At 42.4% G+C, this 25,358-nt stretch overlaps 1 long non-coding RNA gene across 1 annotated transcript; it reads left to right on the forward strand.

Annotated features, from left to right (window-relative positions):
- Positions 1-5,431: 5,431 nt before the first annotated feature.
- LOC140731473 (uncharacterized) lies at positions 5,432-23,700 on the forward strand. The gene is made up of 3 exons (XR_012099847.1): positions 5,432-5,542; positions 21,528-21,616; positions 23,586-23,700. It is a non-coding gene; the product is annotated as an uncharacterized lncRNA (long non-coding RNA).
- The last annotated feature ends 1,658 nt before the right edge of the window (positions 23,701-25,358 follow it).

The raw sequence follows: 25,358 nt of genomic DNA on the forward strand, positions 1-25,358 counted from the left end.
AAATTGGTTTACAGAAGTGAGCAAGAGGAGAGAAAGATGGAAAAACACACAAAAAGCTGGAGGGACATGCGGGTCAGGCAGCATCTATGCAAGGGAATTGGCGATCAATTTTGTAGGTCAAGACCCTTCATCAGAACTGGAAAGAAAGAGAGGAGATAGCCAGTACAAAGAGTTGGAGGGGAAGGATGGAGAAAGATCTGGCGGTGATAGGTGGACCCAGATGAGGAAGGGTGAGGTGTAAACGGGGGAGCAGAGAGTGGAAACAGTGTCAGAAGCTGAGAGATGGTAGGCGGAAGTGACAAAGTGCTGAAGGTGATGGAATCCGGTAGGAGAGGGAGGTGGGGAAGATCGGACAACTGTGTGAATGATGGGCATATTATCACCTTCCAGTTCTGCCACCATTCCGACTTCTCCTCCATCATCTGCTTATCGCCACCTCATCTGGATTTACCTGTCTCCTATCAACTCTTGCTACACCCCTTCCTCTACCTTTTTTTTTAAAGCTGTCAATCTCCTTTCTTTCTCCAGTCCTGATGAAAGTTCTCGACCAGAAACATCTACTGTCTATTTTCCTCTGTAGATGCTGCCTGCTCCAAATTTTTGTGTGCTGACACAGATTTCGGCATCTACAGTCCCTTTGTGTCACCAGAGAAAGTACGTGATAAGGAGATAACAAACTCCAGCTTGTGAATCTTGAGAGACAGATGTAGGTAGTATCTTAATGTCCAGGACTAGCTCAGAAGAAATTTCCTACAAATAAAAATTGTAGTCATCCAGCATGAAACAGATCCATCACTAAGCATTGTGATACAGTATACAAATTCCATTTACCAGAACTTGGTCCACAACCTTTTATGCCTTGGTTATCCAAGTATCTGCCCCCACAACCAACTCAGGCTATATTTTCCAAATTGCCACGAGCCTCTGAGTGAAGATGATCTTCCTCAGATCACCTTATTCTAAGGTCTATGTTCTCTAATTATAGACACCTCTGTTACAGGGAAAGGGTTCCTGCCGTCCATCCTTTTTATGCTGCTCATAATTTTGTACACCTCTATTTACTTCCCCCTCAGCCTCCTCTGTCACAGCAACAGATTCGGCAGCGCAGTAGAGTCGGCAATTGCGCTTGTGAATTTGTACGTGTCAGCTAATTATTATTTAATCGTGACAGTATTTAACTCCATACCTGTTCTCAAAGTGCTTGTCGAGACTTGGACAGAGCACAGCAATGCTTCACTGCCTGTTTGCTTTTGGCCTTTCAACTGACTCTGAAGTCTAGCGGTATTCATTTAATGTTTAGATTTTCATTTCAGACGCAATGTAGGCTTCGTTTTCCATTTGAGAGTTTTAATTACAGCCCTGTTTGGCCCAGCGTTTATTGTTTTATTTTCCCTTTAACACTGTTCGCATTAAAGTTTGTAAACCATCAACCTGCTTCTGTGTCTCCCACTCCACACTTGGGCCATATCCAGGTTCGGAAGCTCAATTGCCGTATCTACTGCGCTGCCAAATCTGTGGTTGTGACATCCTCTGTTCCAAGAAAATCAAACCCAGCAGTGCATCACTGAAATGCTCACTCTAAGGCAAAATCTGCAAATTCTCCAGTATAATCACATCCTCCCTGTAGAGTGATGAACAGAACTTCACACTGTATTTCATCTGTAGCGGACTAATTTTTTATATAGTTGTACCATATCCTCCCTGCTCTTACATTCTATACCTTTGGCTAATGAAGGTTAGTATCCAGTATGCCTTCTTCATCACTGCAGTACCCCTCTATTCATAGCGCAAAAATGCATCATGTCACGCTTATCAAGATTAAGTTCTGTCTTCCCTTGCTCTGTCCAATTGATCAATATTGTTGGGTAGCTTAAAATATACTTATGATCAATTTTCATGTCATTTGCAAACATATTAATTATCCTCCAAGTCTTTAATGTATATAAGAAACAGTAAAGGCCTCAGCATTCATCCATTTCAATTGCAAAAGCAATCCTCAAATGCCCTTTATTACCAAGTCAGCTTTGGATCCATATTAGAAAGAAATATTAGGAAGAGTAAGCCCATCAGTTTAGATCCCTGACACAAGCTATTTCTATTCCTCTTTCTTTCATTTTTAAAAAAAAACTAAATCACAATGCCATATTAGACCTCGAGGTGAGTTCTGGACAGATTCCAATCAATTTTTTGAATGTGGATTGCCACCTCTACAACACAGCCAGATTCTGGCCTTGATTCAATTTGGCTGCTCCCAAAATTCTCATTATTTCAGCTTTACTGCAAGACTTAACTAATATAGTGCTCTTCTGGCCAGCCTCCTTCAATCTACCCACCATTCTTCTGATGCTTCCCAAGTCCTAACTTACATCATCTCCTTCTACCATGCTTGCTGTCCAAATTTCTGCACTGTTTCACTTCTCTATCACTGTACAAGGCTCCAGCCCTATAACCCTCCAAGTTATCTGAGGTTCTCCAATTGTCCAATACTGGTATTCATGTCTTCAGGTGAGACATTAAGCACAGGAAATCCACCTAAAACTTCCTACCTATCTATTTCCATTTCCCCCATTAAAACACTCCTTAAAACCTATCTGTTGAATCATGTTTTTAGTCATGTGTTCCATTATCTTTTCCAATGTCAATTTACTTTGTTTGATTATACTCCTTTGAAGCACTTTGGGGCATTGTTGTTACACTAAAGGTGCTCCATAATTGAAAGTTGTCAGTGTTTGTCAATGTCCAAACAACAATGAGGACATGAAAGAAATGAAAGTAAGATTAGGCCTTCGTGACTGTCATATGATACAATGAAATCATGGGTGATCTTGTCTGTTGCTAGATATCAGCTTCCATCTGCCTAACACCACCCTCCAAAAGTAAAAGTTCATGGTGAATGATGCACCATCAATAACTCTCTCTGAGATGTGAAGGCGAGATATCGGCTTTTATTGACTGGAAGAAAGAACAAGCAGTGGTTGACCACCATACTACATCCTGGAGACAGAGAGGCCGGGCTCAGGCCTCAATCGCCTTTATACCGGGGTCTGTGGGAGGAGCCACAGGAGCAGTCAGCAGGGGGCGTGACCAGACAGGTATATGTAGTTCACCACAGTGAAATCCTGGAAAGTGTCCAAACCGCTTTTCTTATCTTGGAAAGCCATCTCTCAGGGGAAAAAAAACAGGCATTGATGATGAGTCACTATTCCTTTCAGTACTTAAGCACAGACTCTGAAAGATTAAGAAAGTGAGGGCTTGAAGGTCAAGACTTCAAATGCAGAACAACACCCGTCTTCCATGGTGCGGAAGTGATCTGTCCCCCTTGTACGCTCCTGAGGTTTTGACTACCTACACCCTGTACCTCAACACATAGTTGATGTTTTACCAATACAGTCTCAACAAAATGAATTGGAAGGTTAAACAAAACCTTATTTCTATTCCAGACCAACATACCCATTACTGAGGCCTTAATTATATTCTTCTCCAATGAGCAGACATTGTCGTTTACATGCCTGACACCATACTCCCAAAGCTCTATACCAAATTCTTTCACCTGGAGTGATCATCCCGCTGGGTGGGCAGAGGAAAAGATTCAAGGATGTGTTCAAGTTTTCTCAAAGAATTGCATTGTTCTTGGTGATTTTCTGGCCTATTACCACTTGAAGTTAGAGGGCAAAAGATTAAATTGGAAGTAAGGCCAACTTCAGTCCTGAATGCTTCAATCACCATAAGACCATAAGATATAAGAGCAGAAGTAGGCTATTCGGCCCATCAAGTCTGCTCTGGCATTCAATCATGGACTGATCCAATTCTTCCAGTCATCCCCACTCCCCTGCCTACTCCCCATACCCTTTGATGCCCTGGCTAATCAATAACCTATCTAATTCTGCCTTAAATATGCCCAATGACTTGACCTCCACAGCCATTCGTGGCAACAAATTACACAAATTTACCACCCTTAAACATCTTTAAGCAATCCTTAATTTACAATCCTTAAACATCCATGGCTGTAAGGAGGCCAGAATACCAAAGTTCAAAGTCAATGTATGATTGAAGTATGTATACATTACCATAAAACAGCTTCAGGTTCTTTTCTTTTACAGAAATCAGATTTCTGCTTTAAAACAGAAAATGTTTTAAACAGGCCTGGCAGCACCTATGGAAACAGAAACAGAACTAATGCTTTGGGTCAGTGACTTCTAATAAGAATCATTAAAAATAAAACAAGTTAGTTTTAAGTTGTAGAGAGGATAGGTAAATGATGGAAAGGATGACTGGAATACTTCTGATAGGAAGAGGGTAAGGTTGCAGTGGGTATATGTGAGGTCAACTGTGGGTCTGTTTAGTGGGAAAAATTAAATCAAAGCTACCAGAATGAGAAGAGTTGGGGAGTGAGAGTATAGATAAAGAAACTTGAATCCATGTGAATAACAAGGCTGCAGGGCAAGCTGTGCTAACATTTTCAGTTTTTATTTCAGATTTTTATGCAGTTTTTTATTTTTGAATTTCAGTTCCTTTTTGTGTGAAAATTACTTCTGATTTATCTCAGAGACAGTCCGATTCTGAGCCCAATTAATTCTGATTTCCCTCCTAGATGGTCTAATTTTGAGTCCAATATTACACTCCTTATTCTTATTCTCGTCCATTGTGGAAAATATTGCCTTTGTGTCTACACGATATAATGTTATAAACATTTTGATCAGATTGTCCCCTGACTCGTATATATACTGTATTGCTATGCTTATGGGGGAAATAGCTCTCCAAATACAAAGCTTGATGTTATTGGGGAAAGTGGTCTTTCGCCGATATTGACCCGTTTATAATAGCATAGCAGCCGGATCCCGGTAAGTTTGGACACTTTAACTGGGGCAGTACATTTTTATATGCTTCTAAAACAGATGGTGTGATTCAAGATTGTTGCTTAGTTGTTAATGAATCAACCCTTCCTGTTATTTTATCCATTAAATTAAGTAACGCTTTAGATGATATCTCAGTTTAGGTCGAGTTTCAATAACCCCAAGCCCGCATACTCCACGTCTGCTTGACAATAGTTTTTACATTACAATATAATCATGCACCAATGTGATCGAATTTGCATAACGCCAAGAACTACTGACATTCCATGGAAGAGGGAATAACTGGCTTTCTCACTGGATCATGAGGCTCGTTTCTAAAGGTCACGTTAATACAGACATACGCATGAGCTCATACATTTAAATTTAAGCGATGCAATTTGGCATTCTCTTTCTCTCCGAAGTCGGCCGTAAATGCCGAGTTCGGCCTGACTGCAGGAAAAACGCAAAACGCTTGGTCAATCAGTCTGATAGGTAGTGCCCGTACAACTGAATCGAAACTCACAAAACAAAAACGCCTTTTTGCTTTCGCTGCTAGTTTCGCCGCTTGAGCGGGTTAGCAAGAATTGTGCGCATGTTGACTTTAGTTTACAATCCCTGACGAATACACACGGCGAATATAAGTGGATTTCGGGATGAATTGACAAAGCTGTATAGTTGTTTTTCGGCTGGTTCCCAGTTTCAAAGTACAGGTAATATATTAGATCAGTTATGCCACCTAAATTAAGGGATTCATACATGAGGTTGACAGGGTCTGAGTTTTCTCGTGTACTTCCCCGTATCGCTGAAAAACGGGAAGGCCCGGTTTCACTTCTGCTGAGCCCTTTGACCTAGTTTTTGAAGGTTTTCAATAAAACTTTCAAAAATGAATCATTTCTTTTGTTTTTGAGCCCTTCTGAAGAATCAGGAAAGAAAACCTTTGTGGTGAGACTTGCCCTGGATAATTCCGAAGACTCACTGCCCTTTAAGCGTCCTTCTTGCTCATTTCTGTTCAAAATGACAGCGGGTGTAGTAAGATAAGATGAAGCAGGGAAGGAATCAGAAGAGGGTAGTGAGGGAGGGGTGAAGGAGGACGTGGGCATGGACGAGATGCTGTGTCTATGTCCCTCTATGCTTAGAACATCTGCCCATGGGGTCCATATATATGCAAAGTCTGTGCATAGGATTTAGGCCTCTCTTAAGACCCAATGATAGTTGTGCAATAGCCACACCATAAGACATAGGAGCAGAATTGGGCCATGCAGCCCATCGAGTCTGCTCCGCCATTCAATCATGGCTGATCCCTGATCCCACTCAACCCCATACACCTGCCGTCTCACCATGTCCCATACAGCATGACAGCACAGAAACAGGCCCTTCTGTTCATCTGCTTCATGCAAGCTGGGTCTTCTGCCTGGTTTCATCTATCTGCACCAGGAATATAGCCTTCCATACCTTTCATTTCAACCTGCATCTACCACTTCCACTGGCAGCTTGATCTGCATTTACCCCACCCTTTGAGTGAAGAAAATCCCCCTCAGATTCCCCTTGACTATTTCACCTTTCATCCTAAACCTATGACCTCTAGTTCTAATCTCATTGAAGCTGAGGGGGAAAGCCTGCATGCACTCACTCACCCAATCCCCTTTATTCTCCTGAAGTCCTACCCTATTCAGGACCTCAAGCCTCAGCAGCGCCCTTGTAGATTTTCTCTGCACTCTTTCAATATAATTGATAGATTTCCTGTAGGTAGAGGACCAAAACTTCACACAGTGCTCTGAAATAGGCCCTACCAATGTCTTATACAAATTCAACATAATAATTCAACTTTTGTACTCAATGCCCTGAGTTTTGAAGGCCAATGTTCTAAAAGCTGTCCTTACAACCCAATCTACCTGTGACACCCCTTTCAAGGAATTATGGAACTGTATTCCCAGATCCCTCTGTTTTACCACACTCCTCAGTGTCCTACCATTCACTCTGTAAGTTCTACTCCTGATTGGTCCTCCCAAAGTGCAATACCTCACACCTGTCTGCATGAAATTCCATTTGGCATTTTTCAGCCCATTTTCTCAGCTAGCGAGATCATTCTGCAAACTTTGATAGCCTTCCTTACTGTTCACTATCCCACCAAACTTGGAATCATTCACACATTTGCTGACCCAGTTTATCACATTAACATTTAATCATTAATATAGATGATAAATAACAATGGATCCAGCACAGATCCCCATGGCACACCACTAGTCCCAGGCCTCCAGTCAGAGAGACAACCATCTCTGGTTTCTCCTGCTAAGCCAACATTGAGTGCAACTGCCTTCTTCATCCTGAATGCCAAGCAAGTTCACCTTCTGGATCAACCTCCCATTCAGGACTATGTCAAAGGCCTTGCAGACAATGCCCAATACCTTCATCAACCTTCTTGGTAACGTCCTCAAAAAAGCATTGTGGTTAGACAAGACCTGCCACACACCAAGCAGACCCTGTCCAAATACTTAGGTATCCTGTCCCTTAGAGTACCCTCCAGTAATTTACCCACTACTGCTGTCAGGCTCACTAGTTTATAATTCCCTGGCTTATTCACTCTGCAGCAGAATAACATTAGCTATCCCCCAGTCCTCCAGCCCATCACTGATGGCTAAGGATGTGTTAAATATCTCTGCCAGGGCCCCTGCAACTTCTGCGCTCGACTCCATGTCATTTTGTATGGCAACATAATCAGGCTGCATGGTATAAACTTACAACAGATCCAAAACTGGCCCTCCATGTGGCTCTGTAGATAATCCTCGGCGGCAGAGATGTACAACAACACTGCCTGTAACCTGGTGGTCGGGTTATCCTTCAACCTACCATTAGTTCGGCTTGTTCAGCACCGGTAGTGTGGGCCGAAGGGATTGTTCTTGCGTTGCACTTCTCTACGTACAATCAAGCAAGGGGATACATCCCAATTTTATGATGAATGACACGCTCTGAGCAACACCAGGCACACCTAAAGATGAAATGCCGATTTGGTGAAGATGCCTCACTTTATTAGGTACACCTGCTCATTAATGTAAATATTTAATCAGCCAACCATGAGGCAGCAACTCATTGCACAAAAACATGCAGACACGATCAAGAGTTTCAGTTGTTCAAAGCAAACATCAGAACAGGGGAGAAATGTGATTTCAGTGACTAACTGTGGAATGATTGTTGGTGACAGATGGGGCAATTTTCTGGAATTTTTACACATAACAGTCTCTAGAGTTACAGAGAATGGTACAAGAAACAAAAAACATCAGTGAGTGGCAGTTCTGTAAGCAAAAATGCATTTTAATGAGAGAGGTCGGGGAGAATGCTGGATTGTGCATAATTAGGCACTTGGCAAGAGCCAATAAAAAGGTTAGGCTGAAGAGGAGTGGACATTGTGGGAGTGGGCCAGAGTTAGAACAGGGAGCTCAGGCTTTGGCTCATAGGGGCTTCGGTGGGGAGATGCAAATGCTGTAGGTAGATTTTTTAATTTAATTTTTCTTTCTTTCTTTCATATTGCACTATCAGAGTAGTGGGGATGCCAGACAGGCATCTGCCTTATTTTCACCATGGACGTCCAGTCCCTATATACCTCCATCCCCCACCAGGACGTTCTCAAAGCTCTTCACTTCTTTTTGGAGGAGAGTGGTCTCCTCCATCTAGCGGAATTAGTTCTTACTCTCAATAATTTCTCCTTTGGCTCCTCCCACTTCCTCCAAATCAAGGGTGTAGCCATAGGCACCCACATGGGTCCCAGTTATGCCTGCCTTTTTGTTGGCTTTGTGGAACAGTCCAAGTTCCAAGTCTATACGGGTATCCGTCCCCCTCTTTTCTTTCTTTGCATCGACGACTGCATTGGCACATGCTGAGCTCGTTGACTTCATTAACTTTGCCTCCAACTTTCACCCTGCCCTCAAATTTACCTGGTCCAATTCTGACACTTGCCTCCCCTTTCTTGATCTTTCTGTCTCCATCTCTGGAGATGGCTTATCTACTGATATCTACTATAAGCCTACAGACTCTCACAGCTGTAGGCTGGATCTTCCCACGCTGTCTCTTGCAAAAATGCTATCCCCTTCTCACAATTCCTCCATCTCCACTGCATCTGCTCTCAGGATGAGGCTTTTCATTCCAGGATGAAGGAGATGTCTTCCTTTTTTAAACAAAGGGGCTTCCCTTCTTCCACCATCAACTCTGCTCTCAAGCGCTTCTCTCCCATTTCCCTTACATCTGCCCTCACCCCATCCACCCGCCACCCCACTCGGGATAGGGTTCCCCTTGTCCTCACCTACCACCCCACCAGCCTCCAGGTTCAACGTATAATTCTCCGTAACTTCCGCCACTTCCAACGGGATCCCACTACCAAGCACATCTTTCCCTCCCCCCCCCCCCTTCTGCTTTCCGGAGGGATCGCTCCCTACGCAACTCCCTTGTCCACTCGTCCCCCCCATCCCTTCCCACCGATCTCCCTCCTGGCACTTATCCTTGTAAGCGGAACAAGTGCTACACCTGTCCTTACACTTCCTCCCTCACCACCATTCAGGGCCCCAGACATTCCTTCCAGGTGAGGGGACACTTCACCTGTGAGCCAGCTGGTGTGGTATACTGCATCCGGTGCTCCCGGTGTGGCGTTTTATATATTGGTGAGACCCAACACAGACTGGGAGACCATTTCGCTGAACACCTACGCTCTGTCTGCCAGAGAAAGCAGGATCTCCCAGTGGCCACACATTTTAATTCCACGTCCCATTCCCATTCTGATATGTCTATCCATGGCCTCCTCTACTGTCAAGATGAAGCCACACTCAGGTTGGAGGAACAACACCTTATATACTGGCTGGGTAGCCTCCAACCTGATGGCATGAACATTGACTTCTCTAACTTCTGTTAATGCCCCTCCCCTTTTTACCCCATCCCTGAAATATTTAGTTGTTTTTTCTCTCTCTCTGCCCATCACTCTGCCTGTTCTCCTACTCCCTCTGGTGCTCGCCCACCTCCTCCTTTCTTTCTCCCGAGGCCTCCCGTCCCATGATCCTTTCCCTTCTCCAGCTCTGTATTACTTTCACCAATCACCTTTCCAGCTCTTAGCTTCATCCCACCCCCTCCGATCTTCTCCTATCATTTCGCATTTCCCCCTCTCCCCACTACTTTCAAATCTCTTATTATCTTTCCTTTCAGTTAGTCCTGACGAAGGGTCTCGGCCCGAAACGTCGACAGTGCTTCTCCTTATAGATGCTGCCTGGCCTGCTGTGTTCCACCAGCATTTTGTGTGTGTAGGTTAAGAATCGGATGATTTAGCAGATGAATGTGTGGTTGAGGAATTGGTGCAGGAAGCAAGGTTTCAGATTTCTGGACCATTGGGAGAAGGAAGGTATGACCTGCACAAAAAGGATGGGGTACACCAAAACACAAGGGGGACCAACGTCTTTGCCAGGTTTGCTAGCGCTGTTGGGGGATGAGAGTCGGAGAACAGGACTGAGGATGGGAAGTTGGTATACAATAGATGCAATGTGTAGTGAGATTGTGAGGAAGGACAGGCAGATGACGGTGAAAATTGCAGTCAGTGGATGAGTTCAAGTGTAACATGGGAGCAAAATAGCAAAGAGTGATGAATACAAGATAGAAGATATTATACTTGAATGCATGCCATATATGGAATAAAGTAGATGATCTTGTAGTGCAATTCAAAATTGGCAGGTATGATGATATGGGCATCACTGAGTTGTGGCTGAAAGAAGATATAATATTTGGTGCTTAAAATCCACAAATACACCTTGTATCAAAAGGACAGGCAGGAAGGCAGAGGGGTTGATCTGTTAATTAAAAATTGAAATCAGATCCTTAAAAAGTGGTGACAAAGGATCGGAAGATATAGAATCCTTGTGGGTAGGGTTACAAAGTTACAAGGGTAAAGAGAGCCAGAGCTATATGTAAGTCCTCCGAATAGTAGCCAGGATGTGGGTAGAAATTACAATGAGAGATAGAAAAGGGATGAAAAAAGGGGAATGCTACAATTGGCATAGGGGATTTCAGTATGCAGGTCGATTGGGAATATCAGGTTGGTGCTGGATCCCAAGAGTTTGAATTTGTAGAATGCCTACAAGGTGGAATTTTAGAAAAGCTTGTGGTTGACCCCACTAGGGAAAAGGCAATTCTGGATTGTGTAATGAACCAGGTTTGATTAGGGAGCTTAAAGGGAAAGGATCCCTTATAGGAGGCAGTGATCATAATCAGATAGAATTCACCCTGCAGTTTGAGAGGGAGAAATTAAAGTCAAACGTGTCTGTTTTACAGTAAAGGGAATTATGGAGGTATGAGAGCAGAGCTACCCAAACTTGATAAGAAGGGGACATCAGCAAGGATGACAGTAGAACAGCAATGGCTGGAGTTTTTGGGAGCAATTTGGAAGGTGAAGGATTGATACGTCCCAAAGAAGAAGTATTCTAAAGAGAGGTTGAAGCAAATGTAGTTAACAAGGGAAGTCAAAGACAGCATAAAAGCAAAAGAGAGGGCACATAATATAGCAAAAACTAGCAGGAAGTTAGAGGATTGGGAAGCTTTTAAAAACCAACAAAAGCCAACTATAAAGCCATAAGGGCAGAAAAGATGAAATATGAAAGTAAGCTAGCCAATAATATACACGAGGATATTAAAAGTTTTTTCCAGATATATAAAGAGTAAAAGAGGAGAGAGTGGGTATTAGACTGCTGGAAAATGACACTGGAGTGGTAGCAATGGAGGACAAGGAAATGGCAGGTGAACTGAAGAAAGTATTTTGCATCATCTTCACTGTGGAAGACATTAGCAGTATGCCAGAAATTCAAGAGTGTCAGGGGGCAGAAGTGAGTGCAGTTACTATTACTAAGGAGAAGGTGCTTGGGAAGTTGGAAGTTCTGAAGGCAGATAGATCACCTGCACCAGACGGACTACTCCCCAATGTTCTGAAAGGGGTAGCTGTAAGAGATTAGGGAGTATTCTGGATGTATGTGAATATAGCAGGTATTAATTCAAGCAAGAGCCATTCTTCAGTTCTTAATGTAAAATATAAATTACAAGCAGTAAATGGAAGATAAAAGCTGACTAAGAGATATGGTTTGCAAAATGGTGACCATGAGATATTTGAGTATGCATCAGCCAAATATTAAGAGTTGTGTTAGTTGGCCAGCATCAGTCCTGGCAACTATGGGTGTAAGTAATTTGCACCATTGTAACTTGAGTTAAAAGAAGCTTGCAGTCCAGACTGATATGGTAATGTCAACAGGTTTCCCCAGCAAAGGTATTTGCAAATTCAAAGGTTGGCTGGCACTAAAGATATGCAATTCAATGGAAGCATTGTCAACTCAAAGTATTGAAGAAAACAAATGTCATTGCAATGATTGAAATTGTATTGAATGATCTACTATGACCATTGATATTCAGGTTATAAAAATGCAAAGTACTTTTGAGTTTGTGAGACTCTCCAGAGAAGGTCTCCAGGAGAACGTCTGCTTGTGACGAATAAAGACTTCTGTATAGCCAGCATCAGTGTCTCTCCAGTGACTTTGACCACAGTCACAACATTAGTAATGATCTTTCAAGAATCACTAGGTTCTGGAGTAGTTCTGGAGGACTGGAAAATTGCAACTGTCACTCCATTCTTTAAGAAGGGAAGGAAGCAGAAGAAAGGAAATTATAAGCCAATTAGCCTGATGTAAGTGGTTGGGAAGATGTTGATATTAGGGACAAGGTCTCAGTGCACTTGGAGGCACATGGTAAAAATAGGCCATAGTCAGCATGGGAAAACCTTGCCTGACAAACCTGGTGGAATTCTTTGAAGAAATAATATGCAGGATAGACAAAGGTTGTTGTTGTGTACTTGAATTTTCAGAAGACCTTTGACAATGTGCCACACATGAGGCTGCTTAACATGTTTTGAGCCCATGATATTACAGGGAAGATTCTAGCATGGATCAAGAGTGGCTGATTGGCAAAGGGCAAAGAGTGAGAATAAAGGGACCCTTTTTCTGGTTGGCTGCCGATGACTAGTGGTGTTCTATAGGGGTCTGTGTTGGGACCGGTTCTTTTTACGTTATATGTCAATGACTTTGATGACAGAATTGATGGCTTAGTTGCGAAGTTTGCAGATGATACAAAGATATGTGGAGGAACAGGTCGTATTGAGGAAGTAGAGAGGCAACAGAAGGACTGACAGATTTGGAGAATGGTCAAAGAAATGGCAGATGGGATACAGTGTTGGGAGGTGTATGGTCATGTTCATGCACTTTGGTAGAAGAAATGAAAGGGTTGGCTATTTTATAAATGGAGAGAAAATACAAAAAAAAAGGAGACACAAAAGGACTTGGGAGTCCTTGTGCAGGATTCCCTGAAGGTTAATTTGCAGGTTGAGTCTGTGATGAGGAAGGCAAATGCAATGTTAGCATTCATTTCAAGAGGACTAGAATATAAAAGCAAATATGTAATGGTGAGACTTTATAAAGCACTGGTGAGGCTTCACTTGGAGTATTGTCAGCAGTTTGAAGCCCCTTATCTTAGAAAGGATGTGCAGAAACTAGATAGGGTTCAAAGGAGGTACACAAAAAAAATTCCAGAATCAATGACTTGTCATATGAAGAGCATTTGATGGTTCTGGACTGATTTCACCTGAATTCAGATGAATGAGGGATGACCTCATTGAAACCTATTGAATAGTGAAAGGACTTGATAGAGTGGATGTGGAAAGGATGTTTCCTATGGTAGGAGAGGTTCAGCTCAGAGGACACAGCCTCAGAATAGAGGGGCGTCCTTTTAGAATGGAGATGAGGAGGAATGTCTTTAGTCAGAGAGTGGTAAATCTCTGGAATTCATTGCCACAGACGGCTGTGGAGGACAAGTCTTGATGTGGATTTAAAGCAGAGATTGATAGATTTTTAATTGGTCAGGGCATGAAGGATTATGGTGAGAAGGCAGGAGATTGGGCAGAGAGGAAAATTGATCAGCCATGATGAACTGGCAGAGCACACTTGTTGGGTCAAACGGCCTAATTCTGCTCCTATATCTTCCATCCATGCTAATATTTTTCCTTTAATACCTTGGGCTCTTACCTTGTTAAGCAGCCTCATGTGTGGTACCTTGTCAAAGACCTTCTGAAAATCCAAGTATACAACGTGCACTGACTCCTTTGTCTATTCTGCTTGTTATTTTCTCAAAGAATTGCAACAGATTTTTAGGCAAGGTTTCCTCTTAAGGAAATCATGCTGATTTTGGCAGTGTTCATGGGTTCATTTCCATTAAGTAATCTGATAGCAGAGGGAAAGAAGCTCTTCCTGAAATGTTGAGTATGTGTCTTCATCCTTGCTGGTAGCAATGGGAAGAGAGCATGTCCTGTGTTACTGGGATCCTTAATGATAAATGCTGACTTTTTGAAGCATCAGCTTTTGAAAGTGTCCTCAATGCAGGGGGGGAGGTTAGTGCCCATGATGGATCTGGCAGAGTTTACAACTTACTGCAGCTTCTTCTGATCCACTGAAGTGGCCATTCAATACCAGACAGTGATGCAACCAGTTAGAATGCTCACCAAGGTGCATCTGTAGAAATTTGCGAGTGACTTTGGTAACATACCAATTCTCCTCAAACTCATAATGAAATATAGCTGCTGTTGTGCCTTCTTTGTAATTGCATCGATCTGTTGGGCCTCAAAGATGCTGACAGCAAGGAACTTGAAACTGCTCTCCCTTTCCACTTCTGATCCCTCGATGAGGACTGTTGTATGTTCCCTTGACTTCCTCTTCTTGAAGTCTACAATTAATTCCTTGGTCTTACTCATGTTGAGTGCAAGATTGTTGTTGTGGCACCACACAACTAGCTGATCTATCTTGATCCTATATGCCTTCACATCACCTGAATTTCTGCCAAATAGTTATGCCATCGGCAAATGAATGGATAGAACCGAGCTACACACACTCATGGGTGTAGAGAGAGTAGAGCAGTGGCTAAGCACACATCTTTGAGGTGCATCAGTGTAGATGGTCAGTGAGGAGGAGATATTATTTCTGATCTGCAGTGAGTGTGGTCTCCTGGTGAGGATGTCAAGGATCCAATTATAGAAGAACATGAGGACACCCAGGTTTTGGAGCTTTTTGATTGAACTGAGAGTACAATTGTGTTGAATGCTGAGTTGTTTTCAATAAACAGCAGCCTGGCATAGCTATTGCTGTTGTCCAGGTGACTTAAGGCCAAGATGAGAGCCGGTGAGTTTGCATCCAATATAGACCTTTTGGGGCAACAGGCAAATTGCAACAGGGCCAGGTCTTTGTTTATATTGATTCTAGCTTTGACCAACCTCTCAAGACATTTCATCATTGTAGATGTGAGCAATATTCATTGAGGCAGCTCACCCTGCTTTTTTTGGGCACTGGTTTGATTGTTGCCCTTTTGAGCAGGTGAGAACATTCAACTGCAGCAGTGAGAGATTGGAGTTGTCCTTGAACACTTCCACCAAATGGGTGGCACAGGTTTTTAGCGCCTTGGGTACACCATTAGGACCTGATTCCTTGCACGATTTCACGATCATAAAAGATATTTTGACGTTGGTCTCTGAGACAGAGATCACAGGGTCACCAGATGCACAGAGATTTTAATCTCCCTTTCAAAGTGTGTGTAAGAGGCATTGCGCTCATCTGGAAGTGAAGCATCATAGCCATTCACGCTGTTAGGTTTTACTCCGTAAGATGTAATGGCCTCCAAACCCTGCCAGCACTGGCGTGCATCTAATTCTTTCTCTAGCCTCAATCGGAATTGTATTTTGCCCTTAAAATAGCCTTCTGTAGGCCGCACCTGGACTTCTTGCGTAATTCTGGGACAACATTCTTGAATGCCACAGATCTAGCCCTCAGCAGACTATGAATCTCCTAGTTCATCCATAGCTTTTGGTTTGGGTATGTCCAGTATTTTCTCGAAGGTAGGCACTCATCCACACAGGTCTTGATGAAGTCGGTGACAAATGTGGCATACCTAATCAGACACGAAGATGAATCCCTGAATATTGTCTAGTCCACTGACTCAAAGCAGCCCTATAAGCATTCCTCCACATCCCTTAACCAGCGACCCTCACCACTGATGCCGAGGTCTTTAGTCTCTGCCTATACACTGGGAGTTAAAGTACATCCAGATGATCGGACTTTCCAAAGTATGGGTGTGGGATGGCACAGTAGGTGTTCTTGATGGTGGTATAACAGTGGACAAGTGTGTTGGCTACACAGGTTCCACATCTCAAAGACAAAGTTTTTTTATATCAGAGTACTATATGTCAGCACAATCAACCCTGAGATTCTTTTTCCTGTGGTTATACTCAGTAAATGTATAGAATAGTAACTAAAACAGGATCAATGAAAGATCAAGTAGAGAAAACAATATATAAATAAATAGCAATAAATAATGAGAGCATGAAATAACAAGATAAAGAGTCCTTAAATTGAGATAATTGGTTGTAAGAATATCTCAATAGATGAGTGTAGTTATCCACTTTTGTTCAAGGGCCTGATGGTTGAGGGGTAGTAACTGTTCAAGGGCCTGATGGTTGAGGGGTAGTAATTGTTCAAGAGCCTGATGGTTGAGGGGTAGTAACTGTTCTTGAACCTGGTGGTGCGAGTCTACAATCAGTTCCTTGGTCTTGCTGACATTGAGTGAGAGGTTGTTGTTACAAGACAGCTCAGCCAAATTTTCAATCTCCCGCCCGTATGCTGAATCATCACCACCTTTGATACGACCCACAACAGAGGTGTCATCAACAAATTTGTATATGGTGTTGGAGCTGTGCTTAGCCACAGAGTCATAGGCGTAAAGTGAGTAGAGCAGGGTCTAAGCACACATCCCTGTGGTGCTCTTGCGCTTACGGAGATCGTGGAGGTGTTACTTTTACCAATCCAAACTCTCTGGAGTCTGCAATTGAGGAAATCCAGGATCCAATTACACAAGGAGGTATTGTGGCCCAGGTCCTGGAGTTTACTGATTAGTTTTGAGGGGACGGTGGTATTAAATGCTGAGCTGCGATCGATAAAGAATGTCCTGATGTATGTATCTATGTTGTCCAGATGTTCCAATGTTGTGCAAAGAGCCAACGAGATAGCACCTGCTGTGAACCCTTTGCTCCAGTAGGAAAATTGGAGCAGATCCAAGTCACTGCTCAGACAGGAGCTGTTATGTTTCATCACCAGCCTCTCAAAACACTTCATCACTGTGGATGTAAGTGCAACTGGGTGATAGTCATCGAAACAGGTTACCATGCTCTTCTTGGGTATAATTGAAACCTTCTTGAAGCAAATGGCTACCTCACTCTGCCGAAGCGAGAGGTTGAAGATATCCGTAAGCACACCAGCCAGTTGGTTAGCACTGGCCTTTAGTACTTGGCCAGGTAACCTGGCTGGACCAGAAACTTTCCTTGGATTCACTCTACTGAAGGCAGCCTGCATGTCATCTTCAGATACTGAGACCAAAGAAGATGTGGGGGTTTGATGATTCCTCCCTCTTCTGATGGTCAAAGCAAGCATTGAAGGCATTAAGCTCATATGGAAGCAAAGCCCTGCTGTCGCTCATGTCACTTAATCCAACTTTGTAAGATGTTACAGCATTCAAACCCTGCATCCCTCATTGATTTAAGTTTAGTCCAGCAGTAGTTGTTCAGACTTGCTCAGGTTGGCCTGGTTGAAATCTCCCGCAACGATAGGGAAGACATCGGGATGCTGGGTTTCCTGCCTGCTGGTTATGTGCTTAGCTCCTCCGATGCCTGTCTGACATTGGCCAGATACCAGTGATAAAGTAAGATCAACAACCAGATGAGGGCAGTGGATAATACAAAGGCTACAGGACCAGACAACAACCCAAATGTAATACTGTTGTATATGTTCATGTTGGAGAATTACGGCCTTGTGGGGAGTGGTGGTGAAGAGGATATTGGGTTTCAGTTGAAATGTAAAATCAAATTCAGTCTGTTCAATGCACCCACAGCAGCATTTGAAGAAGAGCAGGTTATCTAACCAGTTACTTTCCCTATGGGATTTATCTATGCAAATATGTACAGTATATTGTAATCTTCACTATAAATAAAGAAATTTGAATGTTTAAGTCAACAACATTTAGTGTTTGATTACCTCCAGCCAATTCCAATCATGAAAATTGTAAGCTCAATTGCTGACTTAACAGCCAAAAAGACTGTAGTATCAAGTCCAAATCTGATGGGCTGAATGGCTTTCTACTGCGCCATATCTAACTTTCACTGTATACTATGAAGGATCATTAAAATAATTACAGCCAAAGATCTTTTCAAGGAAAAAAAACTTCTACTTTGATTTGCAAACACGAGGAAATCTGTAGATGCTGGAAATTTAAACAACGCACACAAAATGCTGGTAGAACACAGCAGGTCAGGCAGCATCTATGTTTATAGGAGACAATGGCCTGGTGCTCTTTAGTGGGGTCATGATCAACGGGTAAATAAGAGGAGGTATCAGAGAGTTGTTGCCGTGCCTCGGCCAGGTAGAGGTCAGTACGCCAGACAACAACAGCTCCCCGCTTATCAGCGGGTTTTATAGTGAGGTTGGGATTGGTGCAGAGGGAGCGGAGAGCAGAGTGTTCGGATGCTGACTGGCCTGCTGTGTTCTACCAGCATTTTGTGTGTGTTTTTACTTTGATTTGTTTAGTTTAAAAAGGCTCCTTTATCAAGCAGTTCCAAGCACAGAGAATGTTTAAACCATTTTGGAAAGGATACAGTAAATGCAGGGCCCTTCAGAGCAGTGATGTACAGAGGAATCTTGGAGTGCAAGTCCATGGTTCCCCGACAGTGCTAAAACAACTGCATAGGGTGGTGAAGATGGTGTACTGCATGCTTGTCCTTCTTTAGTTGGGAAGTCATGTTACAACTGTATAAAACTTAGATTAAACCACATTTAGTGTATGTGTCCATTTCTGATCATCACACGATAGGAAGGATGGGGAGGCTTTAGAGAAGATGCCGAAGATGTTTACCAGGTGTTGCCTGAATTGAATGCTTATTAACTAAGGAGAGACTGAATAAATGTGGTTTGATTTTTCAGGAGTGTTGGAAGCAACTGATTGAATTGAATTACATTATGAGAAAGAATCAATAGAGTAGGTCCAGAGACTTTTCCCCAAGGTGAAAATATCAAATAGAAAAGAGCTTAAGCAAGAGGAGGAAAATTTAAAGCAGATTTGCATTGCAAATTGTTTTTTTCCCTCCACAGTGAGTGCAGGCGCCTGGAATGCACTTTCCAGAGGAAGTGGTAGAAGCAGATATGAAAGCAGCATTTGAGAGACGTTTAGACAGACACATGACCACAGAGAATAGAGGGATACACACCATGTGTAGGCAGAGTGGTTTAGATTTACTTGGCATCATGGTCGGTGCATTTATGATGGACAAAGTGACATGTACTGTTCTTACTATGTTCTTTAATCATAAAAGGACTAGAGAAGGCCATTGATTGGAAATATATTTCTTCAACTCCTGTGGAAGAGAGGTTGAATCAGGGTGACGTAATGTCACCCATAACATACGGAATGGCAGGTTGGCCACATGGCCTGATCCAATATTTACAATGACAGCAGAAACTCTATTACCATCACTCCATTATTCAAACACATTTTGCATTCGCTTTTAGGAACAGACCAAACCCAGCTTTTGTTTCAATAATCATTAGATTCAGCAGAATAGCAGACGTCTGAAATGTTACTCCTTCTCATTTGAGCCCATTTATTAAAGCAAAGAATAGCTCAATCCATATTTGGGCTTGATGTTTCTGAAGGGAACAGCTGAAATCCTAGCTAAGACTTTCCACTTCTGAGGTTTCATTTTGACTTTGTGCTTATTGTAAAACAACCAACAGTTAAGCCCTAGCCGGTCTTACATCACTTCTGTTATATATATACATATCTACTGACCTTAGTGCAGAAACTCTTGCTTGAATACTTATTTGACCACGTACTATAGACCAAGAAAATTCCATTTTGAATTTCTCATAGAGGAACATTCAGTTACCGTAATTAAGTCCATTTGAAAACCATCACACCAGAAACACTTTGCCTCACACTTTTACAAAAGGATGGTATACACAAGAGACAGAAGATGCTGGAATCTGGAGCAATAAACATCTGCTAGAGGAACTTAGAGCATTGAGCAGCCTTTAAGTGAGAAAAAGAATTGTCATTCTCACACCTCTTCCATTTCTCGTACTTCCGCTGTCACCCCACTGCCTCCAGTCTGAACAGAGACGGTGTTGTTCCGGTCCTCACCTTTCCCGTACCAGCACATCATCCTTTGTTCATCCAGGATCCCACCATCTCATCCTCTATTCCTGTCTTCCACAGGGACCCCTCCCCCATGAGTCTCTGGTCCATTCATCCGTCCTTGATTCCTGATACTTACCCCTGCAGTCACACACACACAGAGGAAGTAATACTTGTTCTCTATTACTTTTTCTCTCAGCTAAACAGTCCTTCCAGGCGAGGCAAAGGTTCATGTGCATCTCTCCCAACCTCACCTGATGCATTCAGTGCTCCTGATGTGACCTCCTCCACACCATTGAGCCCGAGAGCAGACCGGACAACTATTTTGCAGAACTCCTACACTTGGTCAATGTTCCCAATTGCATGACATTGCAGTTCTCCTTCCCATTCCCAGGTTGGCCTGTCCATTCTTGTCAGTGAGGCACAACTAAAATTACAGGAACAGCACCTCACAATTCACCTGGATGGTCCACAACCTAATATCAAGCACAGTGAGTTTTCCAGTTGTAAGTAACCTCCCCTCCAGCTTTTCCCTCCTTCCAACCCTCCTGGGGTTCTTCCAAATGTGCACCTTTTTCCTCGAACCACATATCTTTACCATCAACCACCTTTGTCACTCTCCCCCTCCGGTTTCTATCCATCTACTACACACTACTACCCACAGGCTCCCTCAGCATCCACCTATTACCTCTTTCCCCATAGTTCCCATAACAACTTCTTTACTTATCAGGTTACAGCACTGATAACCTTCAGAATCAGAATCAAAATCAGGTTTAATATCACCAGCATATGTTGTGAAATTTGTTAACTTAGTGCCAGCAGTACAATGCAATGCAGGTACATGATATAAATATAGAAAATAAATACACACACACACACACACACACACACACACACACACACACACACACACACACACACACACACACACACACACACACACACACACACACACACACACACACACACTAGTTATATTAAAAATATTGCAAAAACAGAAATAAATAAATAAAACAAGTGAGGTTGTGTCCAAAGCTTCAATGTCCATTTAGGAATCGGGCGGCAGAGGAGAAGAACCTGTTCCTGAATCACTGAGTCTGTGCTTTCAGGCTTCTGTACCTTTCTGTACCTATTTATCTCACTCTAGCTGCTTTCTCCAACCTTCATGCTCTTTTCCCTTCACCTCTCATGTTTTTCTTTATCTGCTTCCATCTACCATTCACCTGCCACTATCCCCCAACTCCCCCCTCTCCTCCCCGAGCTGGCACTACCTTCTTGCTATTGCCTCTCACTTCCCAGACTCCTCCCTCACCACTTCCTTTCTCCTCTTTATTCTGTCCATTCTGCCCCTCCACTCTGAGTCCTGATGCAGGATTTTGACACAAAATGTCAACAATTTCTCTCTTCCCACAGATACTGCTCAACCTTCGGAAGTTTTCCTGTTAAACAAAAGGCCTTTACAAAGTGTGCCTTTACAATGTTGACCAACACATATCACTTTGGTGAGTGAGTATATGTTGCTAGATCGAATTGAACAGTCAGCATAAACCAACTTAACAGATAAGGAAATAGGGCAAAAACAAAAAGTGGGTTAATTTTTTTAAATGTTAAAGAACTGGCATTCCATTGGGAATTGTTTTCACACATTTTAAGTGAATCTACACAGGCACTATTGTGATATTTATATCTGTAAGTGAAGTCACAGTACTACAATACATTTCTAAATTCTAAATTAGTTTTAAAATCATAAATAATGGGCCAGATTTTGCTGAACTACCAGCAAGTCCAGGATAATTAGGCATTTGTCATTAAAGGCACGTCTTAAATTTACTGGCAAATTGCAGGTGTGTGTTTGAAAATGCTCAGCCGCAGCATCTCCAAGGGATCAAACAGCCTAGTGCTGGCCTACTCAGAATCCTTTGTCATAAACAAGAGAAAATCTGCAAATGCCAGCAATCTAATCAACGGACACAAAATGCTGGAGGAACTCAGCAGGCCAGGAAGCATCTATGGAAAAGAGTATAGTCAACATTTTGGGCCAAAGCAGGTTCCAAAGCCAAACTCCACCACTATCAATGCAGGTGTCCGAGGTTGTTGGAGGCTTCAGTGATGCAGTGGAGTCTGGGTTTTGAATCTGCTTCAGCCTGAAACATCAAATGTATCTTTTTTCCCAGCCTTGCCAAAGGGTCTCGGCCCGAAACGTCAACTGTACTCTTTTCCATAGATGCTGCCTGGCCTGCTGAGTTCCTCCAGCATTTTGTGTGTACTGATGAGAACCCCTTGTATTCACTCTGGGAAACTGGGTCTTAGATCCTGAGAAGTTCAATTTTGTACAGTACTGGAATGGGATTGATATGATTACAGAGACTTGAGGGAACAAACAGTCCCCTCTTATGTCATGACAGTAATGTTCATAATAATTAAAGCAATTAAAACAACAGTAATAAGAATTTCTCTCTCCATTGATTTCATAGGACTTTAGGATTGCAGGGTGGACAGATTTCATTTTCAAAGTGTTTCAGGTTATTTTAAAGAAAAAATTCTTAGTCTTCATAAAATTCTTTAGTTCATTTTTAATAGTGCTGTATTGATTCTGAATGTCCACCATACAATGTTGGGGTGAATTAAATTTGTCATGAGATGCACTTTGTTAAGAGTTAACAGCTGCAACAGGAAAGATATCCATTTCTCAGTACTTGCTAATATCTCTGCCAAAACTACCCAACCCCAGCCTCACACATCGACATGAAGAATCCCTGAATTTTCTGCTTTTTCAGAAATTTAGGGAAGTTACTTAGGTTACTCCTCATTGATGTAGGACTGAGTTTTGTTTTCTTAAAATTCATGGTCATTCTTAGCAAAGTTAAGGGCAGGATTTTATCAAATGTCAAAGGCTTTGAGGGAGTTTTGGGGGTTTGACTACCCCACTGAATCATATGAGATCATACTGGTGTTTAAGTATCGTTGCTGGAGTACAGATTATTTTGCTTCTGGATCAGTTACTGTGGCCACTAACTGTAGCCAGTGGGCCCTCAAGAACTACCCCAGTTAGTATTTCTTTTCCTCGTGCATCTACATCTACATCCACTGCAATTACTTTTAAGACAGTATAGATACTTTTAGAAGTCAACTCTTGTGGTGTGGTTCTCAGAATTCATTGTTCATTTTGAGAAGAGGTTCCTAAGAGGTTGTGGTGTTCCCACCCAAATGCTCACATATTTTTTACGTGTGTGGAAAATTCACGAGTTTGGGAGGTGATGCCGTGTGATAATGGGCATCAGTACCTTTTATAACCAGGTTTCATACTTTCTGAACATCCTGAACTTTGCCATTTTATTAATATGATCTCTCCTTGTACTTACTCTAAAATTCAAAAAATTCTTATAAACTTCTGTGCATTTATTTTCATATGTCACTGTTGCCAAAATGTCCAATTATTGTCATGTGTAAATTTGGAATTTTACCATGCAGGTCAAGTCCAAGCCACTCACATCAGCAAAGCAGAGGTCTCAGCAGTCACCCTTGGGGAACACCACTATCATCTTCCAAACCTGAAAATTAATTATTTGCCATTGCATTTTGCATCACATGTTTAAGCCAATATCTCTTCTTAATATTAATGACCCTTTCTTAATTTTGTAAATCAATCTTTTATGCGAGACTTTATTAAACATACATGCAAACAACATTTAAATGCATTCTTTTCATCAACATCCGGAAAACCTTCAAAGTAAATTTATTATCAAAAGTCACATGTGTCACCAAATGACTTTTAATTTCAGTAGCTAAGTTTGACATATGGATGCCAGGCTGGTAGTATTCCTAAGTTAATTTGCAAGTTGAGTCTTTGTTGAGGAAGGCAAATGCAATGTTAGTATTCATTTCAAGAGAACTAGAATATAAAAGCAAGGGTGTAATGTTAAGACTTTATAAAACACTGATGAGGCCTCACTTGGAGTACTGTGAGCAGATTGGGCCCATTACCTTACAAAGGATATGCTCAATTTGGAGAGGGTTCAAAGAAAGGTTAACAAAAATGATTCTAGGATTAAATGTGTTGTCATATGAAGAGTGCTTGATGGTTGTGGGCCTGTATTCACTGGAATTCAGATGAATGAGGGATGACCTCTTGGAAACTTAGCAAACAGTGAAAGGCCTTGATAGAGTGGGTATGGAGAAGATGTTTCCTATAGTGGGAGAGTTTAAGACTGGAGGCAGAATAGAGAGGCGTCCTTTTAGAATGGTGATGTGGAAGAATTTGTTTAGCTAGAGAGTGGTGTATCCATGGAATTCTTTGCCATAGGCAGCTGTGGATGCCAAGGCCTTATGTATGCTTAAGGCAGAGGCTGATAGATTCTTGATTGGTCAGGGCATAAAGGGATTTGGGGAAAAAGCAGGAGATTGGGTTTGAGAGCAAAATTCAATCAGCCATGATGAAATAGCAGAGCAGACTCAACGAGCCAAACAGCCCAATTCTGCTCCTGTATCTTATGGTCTTAAAAATATGGAATCTCCTTGTTTCTTTGGATGTTTTACCGGGTGCACCATTGCTGTCGGTTGAGAACTTGATACTGTTTAGTTCTGTGTTCAGCTTTTTTGTTAAAGCCTTGGTACGGTGAGATCTGTTTTGGGATCAGGCTTTGCCTTGCCCAGGATGAATCCAACTTCACTATATCCAGCAGCATATGTAACCTTCAGAAATACAAAAACAGCAATAGTTTTAGCTGATGCATCACAGAAGACGCAGAATTCTTTCTTTTGAGCTTTAGATAGCAGATCTGTAGTGAAGTTTCTCAGAATCTTCAAACCTTGAAAACTCCTGAAGAAAAGAGCACCACTGTTGTTGCTGCTTGTCTTTCTCTTTGGGGAGTGGGACATCCCATCCACAAGAGTCCAAGATAAAATCTCTTAGTATAAAGTGTCCCTGGATACTGACTGGAGCAGCAATTCCAAGAGGGCCAAATAGACTGTTGTTAGTCCCGCCATAACACACAAAGGGTCTTCCTGTATCAGTGACCTGGAAAGTAAGGGTCTTGGTAATGAGGTCCATCCAAGGCCCAGCCTGCACTACATAGGAGGGAGGTCCTGTCCAAAGTAAATATTCCAGAGGCCGTTGGCCAGACCTTCAGATGGGAAACAGTACCCGGCCTCAGCTCTGACATGCAGTCTGAGATTAGACTGTGCCAACATGTCTTGTGCTGCTTTCAGCAGACTGAATGCTTCTTCTGTACTAGAAAATGATTT

The sequence above is a fragment of the Hemitrygon akajei genome, chromosome 8 (assembly GCF_048418815.1).
Source record: "Hemitrygon akajei chromosome 8, sHemAka1.3, whole genome shotgun sequence".
Classification (NCBI taxonomy): domain Eukaryota; kingdom Metazoa; phylum Chordata; class Chondrichthyes; order Myliobatiformes; family Dasyatidae; genus Hemitrygon; species Hemitrygon akajei.